This window comes from Ochotona curzoniae, unplaced genomic scaffold, assembly GCF_017591425.1.
Source record: "Ochotona curzoniae isolate NIBS_2020 unplaced genomic scaffold, NIBS_Ocur_1.0 scaffold_3223, whole genome shotgun sequence".
Taxonomy (NCBI): Eukaryota; Metazoa; Chordata; class Mammalia; order Lagomorpha; family Ochotonidae; genus Ochotona; species Ochotona curzoniae.
This window is the reverse complement of record NW_024467108.1, coordinates 14323198-14348912: the sequence shown is the minus strand read 5'-3', so window position 1 is coordinate 14348912 and position 25715 is coordinate 14323198. Positions and strand designations below refer to the sequence as shown.

Sequence of the window (25715 nt, the reverse complement as noted above, 5' to 3'; positions counted from 1 at the left end):
CACAAAGTCCAGGATGAAGAGTCTCTGTGATCTGCAAGGACAGCAAACAGACCACAGACACAGGAGGGAGGCAGCCAGAAATGCCGTCACAGGAACACAGGGAAGGAAAGGTGCAGACTTCACACAGCTCTTTAGGCAACGTAAGGATCCGGGCAGATTCTCCACAAAGGAATAACAAGATCTGTCCTTACATTTAAAAGCATCACTGTAGCTGTGGGGTGGGAACAGACCACAGGAGGGCAAAATCGGCAGCTCTTAGGCTAGCTAGGTCACAGATGTAACTATGGTCACGTAAACCATACTGTCAGATGTGCGAGATTTTAAGTATATTTCAAAGAAGAGCTGGTAGAATTTCCTGACAATTGAAAGTAGAGTAAAAGAGAACTAACAAATTACTATAAAGTATGTTTGGTTTGATCAAATGTGAAGACAATATAATCACTAATGTGAGGAATGCTGAGAAACATGTCCAAGGACAAAAACCGAGTTTCACTTCAGATATGCTAAGTTTTAGATGCATGTTAGCTAATTAAGAGGAAATGCCAAGAAAGCAAGCATCTCATTACACAACTCTGAGGATCAGGAGGAGTTATGAATCAATCAAATATAATATTTAATTTTTTATTTTAAAAAGATATATTTATTGCGGCTGGCATAATGTTGCAACCAGCTAATCCTTTATCCGGTAGCACCAGCACCCCAGATGGGCACCAGCTCATGTCAGGGCTGTTCCACTTTCAAAGCAGTGGCCTGCATGTGGCCTGGGAAAGCTGCAGAGGATGACCCATATCCTTGGGCTCCTATTTCCATGTGGAAGACCTGGAAGAAGCTAATGACCCCCAGCTTCAAATCAGCTTTACTGGGCCTCCTGAGACCACACGGGGAGTGAACCAGCACATGGAAGAAAGACCTCTCTGTGTAAAAAAGATAGAAAATCTTTCATTTGCTAATAAAGTCCCCAAATGGCTACAACAGCTAGGGCTGAGCTAGGCTGAAGCCCTGAGTCAGGAAATTCACCGAGTTATTCCACATGTATAGAGCAGTCCAAACACTTGGGCCATCTTCCTCTGCCTTCTCAGGCAAATTAGTAGGGAGCTGGATCAGAAGTGCTAGAATGGGGTACTGAACCATTGACCACAGAGGATGTCAGCACCACAGGTGGAAGCTTTCCATGCTACGCCACAGTGGCTGCCCCTTAAATGCAGTATTTAATTCCAAGACACTACATATAATCATATAGAAAATATACATAAATAAGGAATATATTTAAGGAATCAATATATTTTATTCCTTTATAATTACTAACATAGAAAACCTCTTCTACAGAAAAAAAATTGCCTAATTATTCTCCAATATCTTAAGCAGACATAAATATAATACACTTAACTCTTTAAACCTATTTCTTCTATGTAACATAAAGTAATTATTCTAATTCAATTAATATTTACCGAATCTCACTTTTGCCAAGTTAATGGTAAAGTATAATATAAAAGGACCCTACCAAAAAAAAAAAAAAAGAAATTTTCAAACAATTCAGTTAATACACATCTTAGTGCAGCAATTCAGATTAGAAATAAATACTATGAACAGGAAAGTATAGCAAAGTTATCAGACTAAATAATGCTAATGAAATTTTAATTTTTCAATTAGAAGTGTAAATACAGACTTTTCCCTTCATCCCAATTCCCACCAGTCACTTCTAAGAGACTCAGTTGAGATGTGACTGTTAGTTTTAGGCCTTTTTGGTCGACTGTGGAATTGCTATCTTCCTCCTTTCTTCTTACTGAATATTATGACTAGGGGTGAATAAGCCTGTGATTACAGAATGGATTAGAAGTATATTTAAAAAATTAAAGAAAAAGGGGGGTTGAAGGGAAAGACAGATAGAAGGTAGTATGGTTATCTTCAAGCTGTAACCATGGAATATATATCTGTTGTCTTTATAGTAATAAGAAATGTAATACAATTTTTCAAATGTTCCCAGAAAGTAGATTGCTTAGTTGCTATTAGAATATTACACCAGCAGGTGTCGCTAGCAAACTGTATTTGGAAAAAAATTGATACAGCTGTGACTTCCAATAGCACTCATTTTCCTGCAGGTTTTCTTCTAATAACCCATTTCTAAGGTTTCAGAATTGTTATTAATCCTAATTAAATTAAATTCCAAGGTAAATATCATTACTTATTGATAACGATATTCAGAGGAAATTTGATACTTTCTGCTCCAGTCACCTATCATTTCAAATAGTTGTGAAGTATTTAACAAAATCCAACTAGTTGGCATGAACATAAAATTTGATGACCTACAACTCTAATTATATTTGCAGTGAATTTTACCTTTTCATACTTCCTAGTCATGTGGGTGATTTTTAATAAACAGACAATAGTTAAATCTTCAAATGTTTTATTTGTCTAATTATGGTATCATTGCTTTTAAAAGCAGAAATGTATCTGGAGAGAATACAATTAAAATTTTTATTTTGAAAGTCTAAACAGAAGAAGAGCATCTATTTAAATCTTTATAATCCCAACTCATAATTTTCCACATTTTAAAAAGAATGTCTAGTCTTAGGTAGATGGCTTTTCACTTAAGCTTCTAATGTTTTAAAACACCCGTATAAAAAATTAGCTTTTTACCAACTTTCCTAGCCCATTTTCAAGCATACAACTCACATCTTAACACTAAGTTTGGTTTAGTATTTGAGACTTGATCAACAATCGTAGTTCTTATTTATAAGCTTGTTGTAAGAATACCAAGAAAAGATCGAGATGGTATTAATTGTAGGTGGTTATTTTTGCCTTGTTATGAAATTTTTCATTGTTCTCATAACATGCATGTGCTCCAGTGGGTTTTTATCAACTTTTACAATTTATTATTCAGAATTTGCGCTTCAAACACATTCCACTGATCACATACATAAATCAGGGTCGTTGTCTTATGTCTTGTTTGAATAATAAAACAGATCAAGAGTGCAGGTTCAGCCTCCATCTAGCACTTAATATGAGAAAGCAGAATAGTTAATGCTGTGTTCTTATTGTGACTTGGTGGGAGGCCAGCACGCCGCATGGAAGACATGGTCCAAATCCTGGCTGTCTTGCTTCTAATCCAGCTCCCTGCTAATGCACTGGGGAAGATGGCTAATGCGGGTGCAGGTGCTTGTACCCCAACCACCCACAGGTGACAGCTAGTTGGAGTTCTGGTTTCAGCAAGGCCCACCCTGGATCCTGTGGAGCAGTGGATGGAAAATCTTTCCCCCTCTCTCTGCTTTTCTCCATCCCAATTCCTACTCCTCCCAGCCTCTCTCTGCTTTCCAAATAAAGACATTGCATGTAAAAAATCTGAATTTGGAATAGCAACAAATTGAGAAATTATTTTCCCAATGCATCTTTATTGTATCTTCAAAATAATTTTCAATAGGCTTTTTTTAAATGTAAATTTTCCCAATGCACTAGGACTACTTCTTCCAATACACAGTTGACAGTACACTTAGTTCACACAGAATGGACCCAGGCCGCCAGGCTCGTCCTCAGGATCCCAGGAAAAGTTGCTGAAACAGTCAGACATAATCAAGTGTGACTGCTGCACCCCCCAGATGATTGTTATGCACTTTTTCTTCTGAAGTGTCCCAAATATAAATTGGAAACAGTTGGACTCAAACTTCAGTAAAAACTCCAATAGCATCCAATTTCTCTTTAGACTTAAAGAGGGTTCCAGTTTTGCTTTAAAATTCATACAATGAGGGCCATACTCCAAGATGCCTTGATTTGCTAAGAAATCAAGAACTATTTTCACATTGTTTCTAACAGAAATGCCAATTATGATAAACTGCCCTCTTCAAATGAACTTGTTTTTAGGAAGGCTATTTATTTATTTATTTATTTGAAGGTGGAGTAACAGAGAAAGAGGAAGAGAGACAGATAAAGATGTTTCATGCCCTAAATGGCTACAACAGCCAGGTCAGAGCCAGGTTAAAGCCAGGAGCCAGGAATTCCCACGTGGCTTCCCATAGCTCAATAGTTCTTGCCATCATCCCCTGCATTCCCAAGCCATATTAGTAGGAAGATAGGCCAGAAACTGAATAGCTAGGACTTAAACTAACACTAAATATGAGATGCAGCTTAACCCACAGCACAAACAGCAAACCCATCCAAATAAACTTATAACAGTATTAGTCAAACTTTAAAATAGAGCCCACTGTGGCTTCATTAAACCTAAATTGAAAGGCTTATTTGTGGTTCCCAAGTAAATGGCTGTATTAAGATAAAAATGGTGTTTCATGTAAATCCAAGGAATAACTTAACAAGTAGCTTAAAATTATCGCATTGCTAGGCACAAAAACTAAGTCCATTAAACAAAACTACATCTACAATATCTACAATAATGAACTAATCTCTTTTTTAAACACCTAAAGATTGGCAAATATTTACATTTTCCCCTTCCAAAGTGATTCTGAAAATATGAAAACAAATGTTTTCAATTAAATAGAATCTTTGAATAAGAATTTATTTTCAAATGCATGTTGACATATATGTCAAATTAATATGACAACTAGCTTTCATAGTCAGCAAACTATTTCAAACTATAGCTTCAGGATATTCTTCATAAATTTATACTTCTTTAGTATCAAATTTCAAATCTAAAACAAAAATGCATTTTCAAGTAATAGATAAAAATATTTTGAAGCTTTTGAAAGTATTATTATAATTAATTGAGGCTTTCTAGAATATTTTGATCCTTAAAAAATTTAGTCCTCCACCTCCAAGTACTGGCATCTCATATGGGCACCAGCCCATGTCCCAGCTGCTTTACTTCCCATCCAGCTCCCTGCTAATGGCTTGGGAAAGCAGTAGAGGATGGCCCAGGTCCTTGGGACCCTGTATTAATGTAGGAGACCTGGAAGAGGCTCCTGGCTTCTGGCTTCAGATCAGTTTAGCTCAGGTCACTGTGCCATTTGGGGAGTGAACCAGTGGATGAAGATCTTTCCCTCTGTCCTCTCTGTAAACCTGCCTGCAATGAAAACAACAAAATTTATTTTTTAAAGAAACAAAACTGCTGTTTCCTTTTCTTTCTAAAATAATGCATTAGTCAGTTTCTTTCACAATAATCTCTTCAACCTTTCAGTTTAAACACAATGTTAAAGACCTGGTACTACCTTTAGAAATAGACTTGTTGGCCCTGGTGCTGCAGCCAAGCGGCTGAAGTCCTCACCTTGCAAGCATCAGGAACCCATATGGGCACCAATTCGTGTCCCAGTGGCACCATTTCCCATCCAGCTCCTACTCTTGGCCTGGGAAATCAAAAACGGCCCTAAGCCTTGGGACCCTGCACCCATGTGGGAGACCCAGAGGAAGCTCCTGGCTCCTGGCTTCGTATCAGCTCAGCTCCGGCCATAGTGGCTACCTGAAGAATAAATTAGAGGATGGAAGATCCACGTTCGTTCATCCTTCATCATTCACTCATTCACTCACTCATGTAGTTAAATATTTTGCAATAGTAACTAAGAGTTGACTATGTACTGGGCAATTACTGGACATATCCTTGGTCCTGTCCTTCACGAACTCACAACCCAGAAGGGTGTACAGTCAAGCACATAATTCTAGTTTGTTATAAAAAGCAATTAATACAGAGTTCATAGTGCTGTAAGAGCATAAACCAAGAGCACTTAACCCTTGCTTTGATGTCATAAAGACTGTCAAGAAAAAAGAGAACATCTGAAACACTATAAAGAGGAAAATGTAAGGTTAGAATGCAAGGAAGGAAAATATATACTAACGACTTAGAAAAAGGTAACACTAGATATTATGGACATTTGACTTTATCATAGTTGTAACGGGACCTGCTCAAAAAAGACTGCTATATGACAGGCCGTGACAAAAATGAGTCTGAACAAAAACGGGCCAACTTCCCAGAGATACGACATAACCCCAGATCCACAAGAACAAAGACATGCCAAGTGCAGCTTTCAAGAGCTTTTGTGGATCTCATGCAATCGTTTATTTTTAAAATATACTCTTATGTAATAATATGTATTTAAATTTTATAGATAACAAGCTAAGAGTAGCAAGTAACATATGTTAAAGTCATCTAAGAATCATCTAAAAACTTACGTTGTTCTTAACCTTAAAAGTAAACCATGGAGTCGGTGTAGCTGGTAAAGCTGCCATTGTGACACCAGCATCCCATGTGGGTGCTGATTTGAAGTATCCCATGTGGATGCTGGTTTAAGACCCACCTATTTCTCTTTTGATCCAGTTCTCTGTTGCTCTGCCTCAGAGGGCAATGGAAGATGGTTTAAGTGCTCGGACTCCACACCCATGTTGGAGATCTGGAAATAGTTAAGACACTTGGCTTTGGTATGGAGCAGCTTTGTCTTTGTGGCTATTTGGGGAGTGAATCAACAGTTGGAAGAACTGTCTCTCTTCTGTTCTCTATTTAACTCTAACTTCCAAATAAATCAAGTAATCTTTTTTTTTAATACAACTAAATATTTTTAAAATAATATCCAGATAAAATAGTAAAGTATAGGTCAGATAAGTAATCCTGGCTGCTGTAATAACAAGTGAAAAATATCAGTAATTTAATATTAAAAAGGCGTATTTTAGGGCCTGGCACGAGAGCCTCGTGGCTAAAGTCCTTGTCTTTCATGTGCTGGGATCATATACGGGTGCTGGTTCTAAACCCAGCTGTCCTGCTTCCCATCCAGCTCCCTGCTTGTGACCTGGGAAAGCAGTAGAGGACAGCCAAAGGCGTTGGGACTCTGCACCCGCATGGCACACTCGGAAGAGAATCCATATTACATGAAAATAGCCATACCACTTTTATCTTTAAAATGAAAACCAGGGCATTAGCACCAATGGTTAGGATATCACATTGGGATACCTGATCTCAATTCAAAGTGGCTCAAGTCCTTTACTTACATCTAAGTTTGTGCAAATGAACACTATGGAAGTAGTGGATGGCACAAATATCTAGAACCCTGACACCCATGTGTCAGATACAAATTGAGTTCTGGTCTTTTGGCATTGGTTTGGCTCAGCTGGCTGTTACAGGCAGTTATAACATTTGGAGAATAAGACATTGGATAAAGATCTTTCTCTCTCCCTTCTATATGTCCTTCCTTCCATCAATCCATCCAGTCCTCTATCCTTTATTTCTTTTTTGTTCTTCTTTCCATCATCCTTCTCTCTTTTTTACTTTCTTTATTCACTCTTTGAATTCAAATAAAGCAAAACATAAATAAATAAAACATTTTAGGCTATTTTGCCTGCCCAAATGAAGAGCAGGAAGAAATGAAAAGTCATCCATGGGGGTTGGCATGGCATAACAGGCTAAGCTTTGCCTGCAGCACCATCATTCCATGTGGGTACTAGTTCAAGACCCAGCTTCTCCACTTCTGATCCAGCTCCCTGAGGCCAGAAACAGGATGCTGGTTTCCGGCTTTGAATCAGCTCAACTCCAGCCATTGTGTTCATCTGGCGAGTGGACCAGCGGATGGAGGACTTTTCTCTCTGACTCTCCTTCTCTCTGTAAATCTGCCTTTTCAAATAAAAATCATATAAACTCTTTTTAAAAAGTCATTCACAACTGTAAGGCCCATATATTTTCAAAGATGCCTATTAGTATTGCAAATAGGGAGTTACAGTAAAAAAGTAAAGACATCTGCAAGGCATTTTGTAGATATCAGTCATTCATGTGGCACTGATGCTTTACAAATAAAAGAGAAAGGAACAGTTCCTCCTCCTTGAATAAGATTTCTTTTAGCTGGAAATCATTTGAGTTCCACAGAATGAAGTATAGCAAATAACAAGAGTGTAAAGTACACAGTTATATCTCCAATTGTTATAGATTAAAACTGTGCATCATATTCTTTTTCCAAAAGCTCAAAAGCTGAAATATTGAATAAGACTACATTAAGAAATAATTTTTAATTTTAGGAAGCTAAAAAGATGTTATAAATGCTTAGATATACACATGCATATATGTAGAAGTTTATGAAGGGACTTAAAAACACTCATAAAAATTGAGTTAATAGAAAATGAGAACTTTCCATTACACACACATACACACTCTTTATTTGGGGAGTGGGCCAGCAGATGGAAGAATTTTCTCTGTGTTTCTCCTTGTCTGTGTAAACCTGCCTTTTCAAATCAAAATAAAATAAATCATGGAAAATAGTCATGGAAAATACGTACTAGGAATTTCCATCAAACTACATATCTCTCAGTGTCATTTTCCCCCAAATTGCTTGAAGTTGCCTTTTATAAACTTTCAGAATACCTTTAGATTTGAAGAGTATATTTATATTCATACATATCTTTTGAGATTGTATTCCTTTACAGTTTTTATTTATTTGAAAAGCAGAATTCAGGGGGAAAAAAAAGATTCTTTAAAAATTTCATGTACTAGATACAAGAGAGGAGAGGTTAAGCTCGGCCTTAGTCATGAGCTAGGAAATCTGAACAGGGCTACCAAGAGGGTGACAGGGCCACAGGTACTTCATTCTTCATCTGCGGCCTCCTAGCACAGACATTGGTAGGAAGTGAGATAGGAAGCAGGAGAGGGACTTGATCTTTAGCACTCAGTAATGGGCTGTCCGGCTCCCAAGAAGAGCTCAACTGGGCACCACAAAGCCCACCCTTGAATTCCTTTTAAAGTTGGGTAGAACTGTGCATGTATACATTTTAAAGAGTTCAATCATATATGTTAGTTCCATCCTTATATATAACCCTAACTAGCATTCATATCATAATATATTAATTTTACATTTTCCTATTGCACATTACAAATTGAAGTGCTGCCGAATCAAAAGAAATGCTTACTTTAAAATGCAGAGAAATATTTTTTTTCAATACTGCATGATTAAGTATCCCCTTTAGCTTGGGAGGGGTAAAAAATGAGAGGAAAACATTAAAATCCAGACTCATTTTGGTTTTTCTTTAACTGAAACTCTAACTTGCTAAAAAAAATGTCCTTTGTTTTCCAACAAGTTCACTTGTGTGGGCTATATTTTAAGTTTTCAGCATCTTGCCGACAAATTCCAAATAGATAAAGTGATGTCGTGTTATATTTTTGGCAATAGTTTATCAAACGTTAATGTCATCAAAGTTAGTTAAGTGCCATTGCCTGGAACATTTGATTGTCCATCAGCCAAATTTCTAATAGAACGGCTAAGGTCTCAAGAAACTTGTAATGGTTGCTAGTACTTGAATATAGGAATTTACATTTGACTTGATGCCATGTCTTGCTCTGCATTCAAGCTTCAGAGGCAAAATTCCAAGAAGATAGTTTGTGAAACACAAAGGATAACAATACAGAATAGAAGGAAACAATATCCTTATATTTTTTATTTGAAACAATATTGCTCGAGATGATAATAACATTTCACATGCTTTATTTTTTGTTAATTAAAAAAAAAACTGAAGGTACCTAAACATTGAGACTAGGGCTTCACAAACATTCATTATTTAAATAAAGTAAAAAATAAAGAAAAGGTTATTTGTTCTAAAACCGATACCTCTTACAACTCTGTAGAAGAAGAAAAGGAGTTCTTCAGAAATCAGTTCATTTAAAACTAATTCTATAAATGTCCTGCTTATTCTTCCTTAATATCAGGATGTTGGGCTGAAAATGTAGCATTTATTCTTCAAGAATTTATTACTTCCATATTTATTCCACATTGACTTGGCATAGAATTTTTGCCATGATATTATCTCTGGAACACTAGAAGATATTTAGTATGGTTTGTCTTTTCTAATAATGCAACACAAAATGTCAGCAGATCAGAATGTACTGGCAGAACCTGACAAAGATATGAATGAAGGTACATCAATAAAGACCTAATAAGCAGAAAAGCAGTTAGAGAGGAAAGGTTTAAGGGAGGTGAGCAGAGATCAGTACAGAGCATATTTGTGGAGACAATTCATGAAAGTATGGATACAGCCTTGAAAGTCACGGCATAATTCACAGATGTACAAGTACCATTTTAGCTTTGCCAATCAGTGAGGAGAGTAGCTGGCAGGATATTGAGAGTTGGGACCTCAGGGAATGTGAGAATGTGGGAACGAAAATCGGACGTTGGGAAGGTTTTCATTTTTGGTGTTCGGCAGTTTTCAGAACTACAAGTTTTGTTGACATGTCTAGCCTGAGAGACAAAGGCCTCCTGAATTACCCACTAAACTCACCCTAAAAACTGGTCTTGAAATACATGTTTCTGAAAACATTGCAAAATACATTTCATAAATACCATATCAGATATCCTTTTTAAAAATCGCTCAAGTTTCATTTACTTTTGTTAGAATACTTGCAACTCACTCCATTTACATAATTAGCACAGAACTCCATTGTCCAAAGTAAACATTGTTGCCCAAGCAATGGTCTGAAGACAACTATGCAGAAAAATAATAAGACCCAAATAAACTCAGAGCAAGTTATTTTTCATGGCTATTACTCATATTCAGACTCTTAAAAAACTGAGGGGGAAAGGGAATATAGCAAGTATTCAAGTTGCTTTCTCCCTTTCCTACCCACCACCCTACTCTCCGCTGATGTTCACAACATTTTTTTGTAAACCTATGACAAAGTTTTAAAAAATCTAGATGCAAGTTTCAAGTAATGACTTCCATTTTGCAAGCAATGTTGCACAGATGATTCCTGATCTAATGTGTTTAAGTGATAACGCATTCTAGAGAAACTCTACTTCAGATTTTTATCTTTTCCCAAGCTAATAATATCCGTGAACTTTGTGTAAGCATGCTGAGCAACAGCACAAGCCACAGCTCCCAGCTAGTCACGCCATCAGAGGGAAACAAGCAACATTCTGCAGTGCACTGTGCTGTGTGTCTATGACATTTTTAGTAGGTGGCATGTATTAAATACAATTTTGACCTACAATATTTTCAACTTATCATGGGCTTATCAGATTATGCCATTATCAGTAGAGTAGCAACTGTATATTCGCTTTGTTTATAGCCACAGTGTGTTAGAAGGATTAAAGATTAATAGAAGAAAGAATATTAATGAATGGGGGAGGAAGGGAAGAGCTAAAATTATAAAAAGTATAAAGGATAGCAAAAAAGCATAGTATCCTTTATAGTTGAAAGAAGGTTTAGAAGAAAATAAGAAGATGGGTAGGTAACAACATATCTATTTGACAAATACAAAGATGGAGGTTTAGCAAGGTAAGTGTCTGCTCAGGATTCTTCACCTCTTAATAGGAGCAACGAATTAGAACTCTTCTGACCAAATCCTTCATCCTCTCTCTGATACCAGGCCAACTGTAATTAAGATACATGAGAACAAAGCTTTGGAAAATAATGTGAGGTTTTAACAATAAAAAGATAAAGAAAAACAGAAAAATAGATATGCCCACTTCAGAAATGAGATCTTCACATAGCAAAAAGCTGAAAGTTCAATTCTTTCCCAGCAAGAGTAATATAAATAGTGGATGCCTTGAAATAAAGAAATGATTTTCAAAGGCTCTATATTATAAAACAGCATACTATAAAATTCCTGAATAAAGACTTCAACATCATTACTATAAAAAACAAAATGTTTTGTTTGGTTGTTGGTTATTTTTTTGAACCTGTCATTGACACTGTCTCAACCCAGATGTTTCGAAGAATGGAACTTGCATTATTTTTAACATATTGTTTACCCAATACTATGTCAATTAATTCCATAATGTTGTATATTGATACTGAGGTTTTGTTGGGGCTTTTAACTGACCGGATCTTTATTCTGTTAGCCCTATCTTCAGACTAGAGAAGGTCTCCCCAAGAGGCCACTGAACTTATCTGGACAATAAGACGCTGAACTTTATGCTAGATATGTGTTTGCAAGGAACGAATCTCAACTGAACTTGAACTGTGGTTATGCAACAAGGTGGAGGAATCCACCATGGGGGGAGGGGTATGGGAGGGGTGGGGGGGAATCCCCAGTGCCTATAAAACTGTATCACATAATACAATGTTAACAACAATAAAAAAAAATGATACTTTTAGAGCCAGTCAGAATCTACCAGAATCATTGCAAGGCTGGAACCAAAAGAGTCCATCCCTCTATTGACATGTCATATCTTCTTATAATAGCACTGTCCAATAGAACTATAATGTTAAACTATACATGTAATTTTATGTTTCCTAGTAATCATTTGAAAACTTGAAACAGATGGAATGAATTTTAATAATGTATTTCATTTAATAATTTAACAGATATCATAATACTAAATATAGAAAATATTATGTCAGGAAATAATATAAATTGTTGTTAATGAAATACATTCTTTTTACATATTAAGGCTTCAAAATTGAGCATGTATTTCATACTTACAGTACTCTAAATTTGGGCTCCCCATGTGTCAAGGACTTAAACAGGCTTATGTCACTAACAGGTACCATTAGGAAAAATGCAACTTAGATGATCATAAATATAATATTTGGATGTCAACAGGAGTCCTAATGATTAAAGGTAATGATGTATGATACAACTTTCTTCTCTTGGCTGATGATACCAGAACTGTGAAAATCTCATGGAAATTCATAATCAGTTAATGTGACCATACTGTAGCTCTAGGAAACTGGTCATTGATCAAACTAAAGATCGCCTAAGCTCAAAAATGCTACAACTGCAGACATTGTGTGTAGTACTGTTTATCTTTCAAAGGGACTTTTATTTCCTTCAGAATTAGTCAAAAAGGAAACAATCCCAATAAGCTTTCTAAAAGTACACCGATATATGCACTGATATAGCAGGTTTTATGAGAACTATTTTAAAACTGAGCATTTACAAGACAGAAAAAATAATAGTATTTTTATGGATGTTCAGACATGAATATATGATTTAAATCTGAAAAAAATATTTAAAGCTTAAAAATCATTTGTGGGAAGGAGCAGACAGAAACCTGTAAACCTAAACTAATGATGGCCGATAATTAATCAGAAAAACATGGCTGCACAGAATTTTTTTAATTTAGTACATTATTGAGTTTATTAAAGATATTATGGGAGAATCAAGATGGCGGAATAGGGTAAGGACACATTTAAACAGACGGAGAAACATTCAATCAGGATGAAGCAGAGAGGACATATTTCAGGAAATAGGAAAGGACAGAACAACAGCAGAGGGGTACCTGGAGACTGACAGACACAGGAAAGCAGCGGGCACAGCAGTGTGGTATTGCAGTGAATGATACTCCAGCACGGTGATCTAAACTCCACCAGCAGCCGGAACTCCACCAGCAACCAGGTGGGAAGGGACTTTCACTGGGAGCTTGGGAGGTGAACCCAGATGGGGAACTGTCTGTCCTGCTGGTCTGATGGATTTGACCAGGAGCAGAGACAGAGCAGCAGATCCCAGTGTGAGAACAGTGAGAGTTTCATAGCCCAGTCAGCCCCCTAGAGCTGAACTGTTCGCCCTTTTGCCTAAGGAGGAAAGGGCAAGGGAAAGGACTGAGCATGCTCTGAGAGGGAGTGAGCTCATTTCTGACTCAGTGAACTGCAACGACGTGGCAGTCTACGGGTTCCATCCGGGACAGGTCTGGGTAACCCTAAGATCTAATGGCCAGCAAATCGAGAACTGTTTAGTGGTACGTCAGGCACCATTTTGCACACTGTGGCAATAGCTTTGGGACTGCAGGGGACAATAGTGAACTACGCATGTGCTGAGTTCACGAGAACTTGCTGAAGTCTCACAGAAAAATAATACTGACTGTGGCTTCGTATGGGTCAAAATAGGTCCGTGTGGCATCCAGACCTAACGTCCAACAGGTTTCAGCAAGATCAGTGTCACCAACAACCCAACTAGATAGAACACTTGGTGTCTCTCTAATACTGGGACCTGCTCCAACCAGAAGTGGGAGAAAGGTTGTGCAGACAATAATACAGCCACAACACGGTATCACAGGAGGTGGAGAGTGGTGAGCCAAGGGCTGGGGCTGTGGAGACCACGGTGGAAATCTAACATAAGAACCCAGACCTGGAACTCGCTGGAGGTTGTGGCACAAGTGGCTGCAAGCAAAAAGTTGTGTACCAACTGCAATAAGTAAAATCGCATTGTAGACCTGTGGGTGACACAGCTTAGAAACCTGCCCCAAGAAGAAGACTCTGCTAACCAGTAGTGTAATGATCAAGAGCAAAAGAAGAGACAAAGGCACATTGAATATTACCGAAAACTCCCCTGCAAAGGAGCAAAACCCTTTGCCAACCTCAGAGTTAACTGAGGAAGACATCGAGAAAATGGGGGGCACAGAATCCATAAGACTCATTTTAAAGATTCTGATCAAAAATGAGAAGCTCATGCAAGAGTACAAAGAATTCAAGGAAGCAGTAAAGCAAATCAAGGCTGGTATATCAGAAATTAAGAACACAGTAGAGCAAATTACAAGTACAGTGGAGAGTCTCCAAAATAGAATGAAGCAAGCAGAAGAAAGAATCTCAGAATTGGAAGATATCTCCTGTCACCAGGGAGAAGCAAACAAAAAGCCAGAAGCAGAGCTGGATCAGGCCAAAAAAAAAGGATTCGAGAATTGAAAGACAATATTAAGAGGCCAAATATAAGAGTTATGGGAGCCCCGGAAGGTGCAGAAAGAGAAGCTGAGTTTGCAAATGTATTTAATGAAATAATAAAGGAAAAATTCCCTAATCTAGAGAAAGAGATATTTAAAATTCTCAGAAATCAGTTCATGTATCTATAATCAGCTACTCTTTGACAAAAGGCTAAAAGCACTTTCAAAAAAAAGGAGAGACTCTTCAAATGGTGATGATGAAGTTGGGTCTCCACACACAAAATGTACATTAATTCTGGCCTTACCTCTAAACAACAATCAACTCGCCGTGGGTAAAGGGCTAGACCTAAGACCTGAAACCAATACAATTCTTGCAGAAAACAGGGAAAACGCAGCAAGACACTGGCATAGGCCAAGCCTTTCTTGGATAAGATCCCAGAAATACAGGCAATAAAAGTGAAAAGTGACAAATAGTATGATAACAAGGCAAGAAGATTCTGCACAGCAAGCTCAACAAAGAGGCAATCAACCGATTACATCTGGCAATGAATTAATACTTAAAACATATAAAGTACTGAGGAAACTTAAGATGTTAAAACTCGGGCAAAGAACATGAACAGTTATTTTTCAAAGATTGAAAACCAAATAACCAATAGACGCATGAAAAATGACTCATAGCCATGAGGAAAATACAAATGAAAACCACAATGAGGTTTCTCCTCACCCCAGTTTATAATGGCTATCATCTGAAAATCAAAACAACAACTGGCAAAGATGTAGAAAAAATGTACACTGTTCATTAGAATGTAAATACAATCATTAGGAAAATCAATAAGGAAGTTCTATAAAATCTTAATAATAATCTACCATATGACCCAGCCATCCCACTCATGTGAATTTACCTTAGAAAGAAAGTCAGCATATGAAGGAGTAATCTGTACATACACATTTATAGCAGCTCAAGTTACAATAGCAAAGTGTGGCATCAAAGCAGATGTCCATTCACTGATGACTGAATAAGGAAAATACGTTATATATACAAAATGGAATACTACTAAGCCATAAAAAAGCAAAAATCCTATGTTTTGCAACAAAATGAATGCAACTGCAAAACATTAAGCTTAGGGAAATAAGACACTGTAAGGCGAATACTATATTTTCTATTAATTGTGACAGCTAATATATAGAACACAAAAAATGCATTAAATATGAGTAAAACTGGCTTCTTAAGATTTGATTATTGTTTATAGAACTTGTCTATACTTCTGCTGAACAGTAGTCTTTATGCTGAGTTCTTTATTTAGTGGAGGATTATGCCTGTGATTACAAAGAAAATGAAAGGGTATTATTGTTAAAAAAAAATACAAGGAAAAAAACAAAAGGAAGGAAGGGGAGGAAGAATGGGCAACAGCATCTTTTGCTGAAACCCCATACATGAAGTGCATGAAATTTGTTCTGTCTGTATAAAGAATTTTTCATTTTTTTCATAGTTAATACAGCATTAGGTAACAGCACCATATTAGTCAACTTTTAAAATGAGAAAAGATTAGCACAGCCATTTCAACCAGAATCATCTCTTGATTGTAGGTGCTATCTGAAATAGAATTCTAAGAAACCACAAACATGTGGAATCCAGTTTAAATAAACAAAATAAATCACTTCTGACTGAAATGCTTTGATCAAGTTTCCACATGCAACAAAATAAAGAATGCTACCAACACCGGTCAAGTGGTTTTGCTAAGTATTCAGCAAGAGAAAAGCTACAGTATCAAAGGTGACAACAGAATTCTGTGTTAAATAATCATCCACTCATTTCTTTCCCCTTTAAGGTCATAATTTTATTCCTAATATACTCTTCAAATAAAGATACAAAAAGTTGACTCATTGTAGCTCAAATTGTTAGCTCATTTATTAAAAACTTAAGTCATATAAGACATTATTTTTATCCAGACAATCTTTAGAAAAGAAAAAGCACTTAATCTTTCATGGAGTTAGTACAGGTATTCTGTTCTCCAAAATACTATGTCTAATGGGAAAGCAACAGTATTCATTATGACAGCTTCATGTAGTTGTTTTAGAAACGTATGTCATGCATAAATTCTCTACGTTCATATACATATATAATATGTATACTTCATCTAAAATGTTTTATATTTATATACATATACATATATCATCAAAAACAATCATGAAATCAGTGAATAAGAAATAAGTTTAAATAACTACTTGAAGTCTATTATTGTTATTCAAATAATACCTTTGCATTAAATTTTTATCCAGTCACTTGTTTTCCTGTATATAAAACCAGAAGTCCAGGTCGAAGCAGAAATGGGGGAGGGACACTATACTGCCTATCTTCTGAAAGAGAATTAAGAAGTGACTTTCTCTTTATCCAGGACACTTCCAGTTTAACAATCGTTCTTCTTCTACTTATATAAATGAACAAATAGATGAGAATGTTTTCATTCATCCCTCTCTCCCTATTTCCTGCTACCATGCAGAAACTAGAAGTCCAAGAAAAACATACTGATTTTTACTAACCTGTTAACAGTGCAACACACATTTTATGTGGATGAATAATTGGATTCATTTGTCAGCTTTATAGTGGGGTTGGCTCTAAAACCCTGCAGCAAATCTTACTACAGCAAAGCTGATTCAAACTCTTCCTACTTAATTTTTATAGCACCCTCACTATGAATGAGAAGAAATTCCATTGACAATTTCTTAAAATTCTTAAGTCTTTTTTCTACGTACGTCTCAGTTCAACATGTGCTGATACAAATCACCAGTAAAGAACAGTCTGAGGAGAGGTGGCTACTAAGGCAGGTGTCTCACAGACTCTACAGCCTTACGCCCTCTCTAACTCAGTTATTACTCATGTTTCTAATCCCACACAATGAACTGTAAGCAAGAGGGTTACATGAAAGATTTACTTAAAAGTGCTGATTTAGACAGAAGGCACTATTTTTCCTTTTCACACCATTCACCTTCCTTCTGTCCCATACGGTAGGTAAGATGGCTGGGATTGCAGAAGTCATCCTAGCACATGAAGTAACTTAGAGAATGAAGTCAATTCATAAGGGTAACGGAACAGGTGGTTATGACATAGTGATTGTGGGAATACCTTCCTAGCTATGGACTGTACTTCTCCAGCCTCTTTTCACGTAACAAATTGTTTCCTTGTTTAAGTCACTATATTTTGAGTAATCTAAATGGACTGAAAAAAATAGAACAGAAAAATTTCACTGCAACAGTGAATATTGTGATCAACAGTGAATCAGAAAAGTAAAAACAAGACAGCAAACACAATTCTAAAAAGTACCCAATATTCGATACATTTCTAACCTATCTAGTGTGTTATACTTTTAGCAGCATTTTAGAGTGTATTCCTACTCATATAAAAATAGCTGCTGTGAAAGAGTGCCATTTATGCAAAGAGAAGCCTTATATTCCCCACTGATCATGCATCTTGATTGCAACCCTCTTTGTGCAAGCATACTCAGGGATGCATGCTTACGCAACAACAATCACCCAACAGAAAGGGTTCTCAGGAAATAAATTAATTTGTAAGGTATGCCTGTATTTTTATCGGACATAAATTTCTTGAGATGACTTGAAGCAGTGTAGTATAATGATGAGCAGAAAGACTATGGCACCAGGAAGTAAGATTCAGGTACTGGCTCTGCCACATCCCACATCCCATCTGTGACACTGGGTAAACTAATGGATCCATTTTCCCTTGGTTTATCCACCTATAAAAATGAATGGTAATGATACACTCTACCTCATAGGGTTGCTATGGGGATTTAATTAGTTAACATATGAAAAATATTTGAACATACTGGGTACAATTTGTAGTAATATTCTACAACAATAATTTCATTATATATTAGCAGTTTAATATTTAAAGGATTTTAGGAATCTGATCAACCATATTATCTCAACTATTCACTCATATATATACATATGAATTTATATGCAAATAAATTAATTTTTATATATTTCAACACTGAAATATGGGCATAGCCAAACACATTTAAGATGTAATATACATCACTAGAAGAGTGTCAAGAAAATATAATGATAACATTCAATAAGAAAAATGCCATTTGCAAACAGAATTCTATAGTCCTTGTGCATCAAATGTTACATTTGACTTGCAATTTTTAACTGATGTTATCCTTAGGAAAACACCCAAATGAATGAGAAAGGAAGGTGGTCATTTTAATGTTTCAATTAAATTTTTCTTATTGTTAAATATATAAACAGCATTTACTGAGTATAAACTACCTGTTTATCTTTTCCCAGATAGTCAGTCTCATCAGGGGAAGTTTTCTTCACCTTTTCACATCCAATAAAAACTAGTGGCTCCTCAAATATACCACTCCCCTGCAGATACCTCAAATGAATGTTGTTTATTTATTTCTAGCTTCATATATTTATCTCCAGTTCTTTAGTAAAGACCCCGATGATTTGAGGACCACTCCTTTCCATCTTATCACTCTTTAATTCCTCCTCATCATTTTGTCCCACTAATCTCTTGGCCATTCTCCCTCATTCATCAAAGACTTTACAACTTCACTCAAGGTCTTTTAATGCCAAAGCGTGCCATTACTCTGGGTAATTTCAACACCCCCTATGTGATGCAGGCAGTTCCTGTGGATTTATTGCTTCTAAACAGTAACTCCAATTCAGACATCTACTTCTGCAGTTAGACCATACTCCCTTCATCCTGTATGCTCCTTGATTTACATGCTCAAATAGTTCAGCTTTCAATAGCTAACATTCTTCTGCATGCATACTTCTAAGTTTTTGGATGAGCTACTTTCATAGGCAAGGTTTTTTCAGCCTTTAAGAAACTCCCAGTTTACAAGTTCTACATTTCCTCCCATCTGTCAATGCTTTTTTCTTTACTATCCTCTTTACATTACTTAAAGTCCATGACCTTTGAAGACATCCTATTACCCTAAAATTCTTTGTTTTCAGTGCTTGCAATGTTGGGTTTCAAACACAGTTCCTGCTCCCTAACTTCCTCCTAAGTAGTCAGGACATAAATTAAAACTTCTTTTCTGCCTTGAAGGTATACATAGAGTAATTCTCTGATCTATTTTGTCAGACAGAAGATTAGACCTCCATCTCAGGAGTCCCGTCCCACACCCATGAGGAAAATGTGCTGGAGAATTCAAACAGATTGAACTCTGGATTTCCCTCACTCAGTCTGTATTAGCCATGATCATACCTTGTCTACAAAATCCATTAAAAAAACAAAAACAAAGGACTTAGCTGAATATGTAGAAGTCCCAATAGGGTGGAATGAGCAGAGAAGGCATAAAAATTCAACACCCTATCCCTTATATCTTGCCTTATGTAGCATGTCATCCATTTTCTTTGTAACATCCTTTACTTAAAAGTTAGAAACATGGGCCCAGCAACAGAGCCTAGTGGCTAAAGCCCTTGCCTTGCACACGCCAGGATCCCATACAGATGCCAGTACATGTCCTGGCAGCCCTGCTTCCCATTCAGCTTCCTCTTGGTGGCCAGGGAAAGCAGTGGAGAATGGCCCAAAGTCTAGGGACCCTGCACCTGCATGGGAGACCCAGAAGAAGCTTTTGGTTCCTGGCTTTGGATCAGGTCAGCTCTAGCCATTGTGACCACTTAAGGGAGGGAATCATCAGATGGATGATTTACCTCTCTCTCTTCCTCTCTGTATATCTGAATTTCCAATAAAAACTAATTAATTAAAACCTGGAAACACAAGTTTTCACCTGAGATCTGTAAGCCACTCAAAGTAACTAATCAAACCTGAGTAGGGGATTGTAGGACTTCTTTTTCATAACTAGCCAGCCAGAAGCACAGGTCTAACAAACGGGTGACCTGCAACTACCATCTGAAGTGGGGGATTGGGCAGGGCAGCCTTTAGGACTGATCCCTTAACCTTAGTCTTTTCACATCATCTCCAGGTAGATACAGTAGAACTGAATTAGAAAACATTCAGCTGGCCATCTACTGTAGAACTGCTTACTTGCTGTGCTGGGCAAATCCCCGCATCTTCTGGGATCACAACAGTCTTCGATATTAACTGTGGCGTGAGAACAATAAGACAACAACAACAACAACAACAAAAGACAAGTATTTTCTTTTTCTATTCAGAAACCCAGTCTGGCTAAACTTCAACCCTGAATGAAATATTCATTTTCTGTGTACCTTAAAAGATTCAAGAGTGTACTGCTAGGAAAAACTACCCAGGATCACTGTGCCCAAATGGATCCTGAAATATCATAGCAATCCTATCATTCTGCTGTGATCATGCAAAACAAATCTCTCAAACCTAAGGAAATCTGTTCAGGCTTTTGACTCTCTATACGTAGTTTCAGCAAAGATTCTCCTACTTTACAGAAAAACACAGAAGTTACAGATTTGGCTTTCCAACGGGGAAGTAGAGGAAATTTATGTCTGACAACTTTCGCCTTGCATCATTCCTTTTTCCCTTCTATTACATTAGACGGTAGTGAAGGCCCTGAGCATGATGGGGTTTACAATGAGAATACAGAGGCAGACAATAAGAGAACCTTCAACTACTCCTTGAGGAAATCTAAAATTTGATGGCTGGTTAGAGAATGAAGTTTCAAATGAAACCACAGATTTATGCTAGAAATAAGTCAGTTATACTCTGCTATAAAGGGGTGTGTGTGTGTGTGTGTTCACACATACAAGAAACTGATTTTGAAGGCAAATGCAACTCTGGTGTTTCTCAACATTAAATATGAGTCCTTTGATAGATGGAATGTCCTAATATTATTATTACTGAATTCCAAAGAAGCATTTTCTCCTATGAAAATAATCTACTTGACAGAATTCTACTAGCCAAAAGTGGAGGATATAGGGTGGAGAAAGTGAAATTATTACCCTTTGCAGACACAAAATTTTCTAGTTGGAACAGAAATAGCCCTGACTCATCAAGACTACATGTGTATTTAGGATCCTTAACTATAAACAGTAGGCTTCAGGCTTGGGTGGTCTGCATTACGTCCAATAATATATAAATTGGCTTATCCTCAAAATAAATATTTCCTTTTTCATTACTCTGAGCCCTGAATTATATTGGCTCTTTGGTCAAAACCAAAAACTTTTTCAATAGAATCTTCTAGCTTTCAGCTTTTGTATTCAGGGGATAGTTCAGGATTCTATACTCATTATGTATAGAGTTTAAGTGGCTTTCTCTGTTTCTTGAGGAATATTCTGGGTGACTGGAAAAATACCCACTAAGAAATAAAATGCCTCAATGCATATGATGATAACCAGTATTTTCCACACCATGCTCAATTGTGGATTATGATCTAAAGAAAGAAATACAAAATATTCTGTGTCCTGTTTTCACTTCAGAAATGTTTGCCATATTATGTAAGCTGTCTCAAAATTACTTTCATGCTGAGTATGCCTTTTATCTTCTTTAAATATTAAGTTTAAATGCAGTTGGTTAAGTTATATATATGTCTGTATGGCAATATCTTAATATTTTAATAAAGACACATTTCTTAATATTTCATATAATAGAAAATTTTATAAAACATTTTAATAAAGATATTATATATTTATGTCTCAATGATTTCACAAGAAGTCTTCAAGCGCTTATTAAAATGTTGTGTAAAGTGGTATTTTCCTGGTGGGAGGTGCATGCAGAGAAAAGGGCATGAAAAAACATTGAGGAGTAAGTGTTGTTGTGGTGAAGCATATATCCTGCAGTCTGCAACAGACCATACATGTAACCCATTCACGTCCTTCCTAACTGGTATACTTCCAATCCATCTTGTCAATGCATCTGTGAAGGCAGAAGAGGATGACAAGTGCTTGGGCCTCTGCTACCCACCTGGGAGACCTGTTAGAAGCTCCTGGCTTGGGCCTAGCCTAGCTTTGGTTAGTACAATCACTTGGAGAATGTACTAGCAGATGGAAGATACCTCTTTGTTTCTACCTCTCCCTCTTTCTCTTTCTGCAACCATGCCATTCATATAAATAGGTACAGTTTTTGAAAATGAGGACTAATATTCATTTATGTTTAATAAGGCTTCCCTGTACCATCCAAATAGTTTTTTTTTTTTTCAGTGCAAAAAGAATCCTTTATTCTTCTGGATAATAGGAACTTGGCATGACTCACAACTCTCCTATATACCTGGTTAATGAGTTGGCCAGAAAATATTCTGAAGTCATAACAAAGACATATCATCAGACAGCAAAGATTCCAAAATCATTATGACCAGATGTGTAGGTCTAAAACTCTTGGCTTCTGGCTGGATTTCTCAATATTGGTTTATAAAAGGAGCATTAAATATTATTTGTTCTAGTTCAAAATTTCTTCCTTCCAAAAGAGCTGACCTAAGTGTGAAAAACTTTCTCTGTGGAAAGTTAATGAATGTTATGAGGAAATGCTTTAGCTACAGCTGGCTGTTTTCCATACAGTACATATTAACTCACATGCTCTCTGAACTTCTACAAGTTAAGAATTTAATGGAAAGTTTCAGTTAAAAGGTAAGTTCATTTAGATGCAGGAAAGTTTTTAAATCAATGCAGCTTTTTCATAATACACATATCTATGAAATTCTCAAAGACAATATAATTTGACTCTCAGAAAATTAGTTGAGTGCTAACAATATTTATTTTTATACAATTAAGAGCTTTTTTATTATCTAAATGACAGAAAATTTTGTTCTGGATTTTAAGTAATACCACATGAGATGTGAAAAATACCACATGAGATGTGAAAAATACCATAATCACATTATAACTAGGAAAACCTGCATTATTGCCTTCAAATGAGTAGAAAAAGGCTATGCATTGATACTAAGAGAAGATTTAGTTTTACTTTACACAAAATGCTACAGAATAAAGTCAACTGTAAAATTAAAATTTGAAAGTTGCAACTTTAACACCAGTGATTGCTTTATAAAACAAATAATTCATCCAGTCTTGGATCCATCCACTATGAAAGAGCATATGTCTTCTGTTTTTTAAAAGGTTTATTAAAGGAAAAAAAACTGTTAAATACTCAGATGATTAACAGTCTTTATTGTGATAAAAATTTTGAAGTTTAACAATTATGAGGTCTAAAAAAGAAAATGTAAAATATGGTTTTAGAATGATGAAAATTCTGCATGATATACTATCATTTTATTTACTATCCAAGAAACAGTTTAAAAGAAACAGTTTAAAAACTCTAGAATTAAAAGCCTATCTCATTAACAGAACAAAATCCAATTCTTACATGATTGTGAATTCATGTTAAAAACTATAAATTGCTATCTAACAATATGGCAAGATTATTTCTAAGACTAAATTTTGCTTTCAAAGTTCTCATATTGACTTGTTACACCTTCATTTCACTGATTTTGGTTAAATATTTCCACAAACATGAATTAAGATACCCAGGACTGAATGATGCCATCGCATGCTAACTCTTGCTGCACTGGAATCTCATACCAGTGCTAATTTGTGTCCCAGCTGCTGCACTTCAGATCCAGCACCTTTTTTATGGTCTGGGAAAGCAGTGGAGGAGGGCTCAAGTTATTGGGCCCCTGTACCCATGTGGGAGATGGGAATTCAAAGCTCCTGGCTTTGGATCAGCTCAACCCTGGCTGCTGTGGCCATTTGGGAAGTGAATCAATGGATGGAAGATCCCCATCTCTCTCTGTCTCCCCTCTCTGTGAATCTGCCTTTTAAGTAAAAATAAATAAATTTTAAAAAAGAAATCAATCTGAACCAGCATTTCTTGAAAACCTACACTGCAGAAAGGAAACAGGGATCAATTCTGACAGGGTAACTCAGTAAGCCATTGGAACAAAAAGGAGTTTCATACTCATCAGTAAATTCATAATCTAGTGAATTTTATGAGCTATGAAGGAAAACAAGGGGTATTATTCACAAGGCAAAGTGTTATTTCTTTCTGAAGTCATATAGAAAAAAGGAGGTCTTCACAACACAGTACCTCTTTTTATTATGATAAATGCTATTAACAAAGACTGTAATTCCACTATTTTTAGCATCTCTTAAACTGTTATCACAAAGTTAAGCATTTATTGTTATTCCATTTGCATTATATTGCACGTATACATTATCAGGAGGAGTTATGCTCATGCTGTGGTTCAGAAAATTAATTTAAAGGATTAAATACTTGGGCAACATAAAATAATTCTCAAAAGGCTCACATTTTTACACAATATGTAAACAGTTCTAATCCAGAGCAGTACTTTCTCTCCTAACCCTCCAAACATGCAGAGAAGATATTCAGATGGTCCATCACAGTAATATCACCAGTGGAAACAATTCAGGACTTACTAGGAAATGTCATTACTTTTTAAAATGTATTTATTTTATTATTATTTGTATATTTTTTCTTTTATTTTTTGATTTTATGGTACAATTGCACAGGTTCTGGGATTTCCCTTCCTCTTCCCCAAATTATCCCCCACCCCCACTGATTTCCCCTATAATATTACAATAATATAGTCCTTTAAGAACAGTCATTAAGTCCATCATTCTGCTATTTAAGTGTATTCTGACATTGTAGCTACAGACAGTGGTAGAAAGTCCAGCATCCTATTGTCAAGATATATTTAAGTTTCCTTGAGAGTTTATCTTTGCTTTGGAAGTTGAGATACATACTGTATTATATATTCACATCTAGATATGATAGTCTCTATTATTACACAGTTACTATATATCCCATTAAATGCAAAGCCATAAAACAAAATCAACAACAGGGGAAAAAAAGATCTAAATTTACAGTTAATAATCTTCTTCAACCTTTCTATGAGAACCTGTGGCATTAGTGGTGTTAAATGGCTTACTCTAACCCAGGTCTGGATTCCCTATAACATATGAAACACAAAGCATTTGGTACCTAACAATGACTTTCCTGCACAACATGAATCTATGGAACATACTCACATTCACTTCCAGACTTCAACATGGTATTGAAGACTACATTTTCATAAACCACAATATTATGCTTTCTTCCTAGTATGTTTGGAAAGAGCTTGCAGCAATACAATCATAGTCAGTTAGCCTGCATTTTCTCTGTGACACAAGAATACAACACTGTCCCCATAGAAGCACAACATTCAAGTTTCTCCTGGGAAATGACTTATCACATTTATCTTCTTTGGTCAGAGTCATATGAGTACAATTTTCTTCAAGAGTCAGTGAAGTCAAATCTTGCCA

At 36.3% G+C, this 25715-nt stretch overlaps 1 protein-coding gene and 1 long non-coding RNA gene across 3 annotated transcripts in view; both read right to left on the bottom strand.

Annotated features, from left to right (window-relative positions):
• The window catches only part of TMEM135 (transmembrane protein 135), a 203989-nt gene that overhangs the window by 31809 nt on the left and 146465 nt on the right, over positions 1-25715 (bottom strand). The gene's annotated exons all lie outside the window — the stretch shown is intronic.
• LOC121145489 lies at positions 13587-24925 on the bottom strand. Its single transcript, XR_005882022.1, has 3 exons — positions 24914-24925; positions 23976-23980; positions 13587-13684 (listed from the first exon to the last, which is right to left on the bottom strand). It is a non-coding gene; the product is annotated as an uncharacterized LOC121145489 (long non-coding RNA).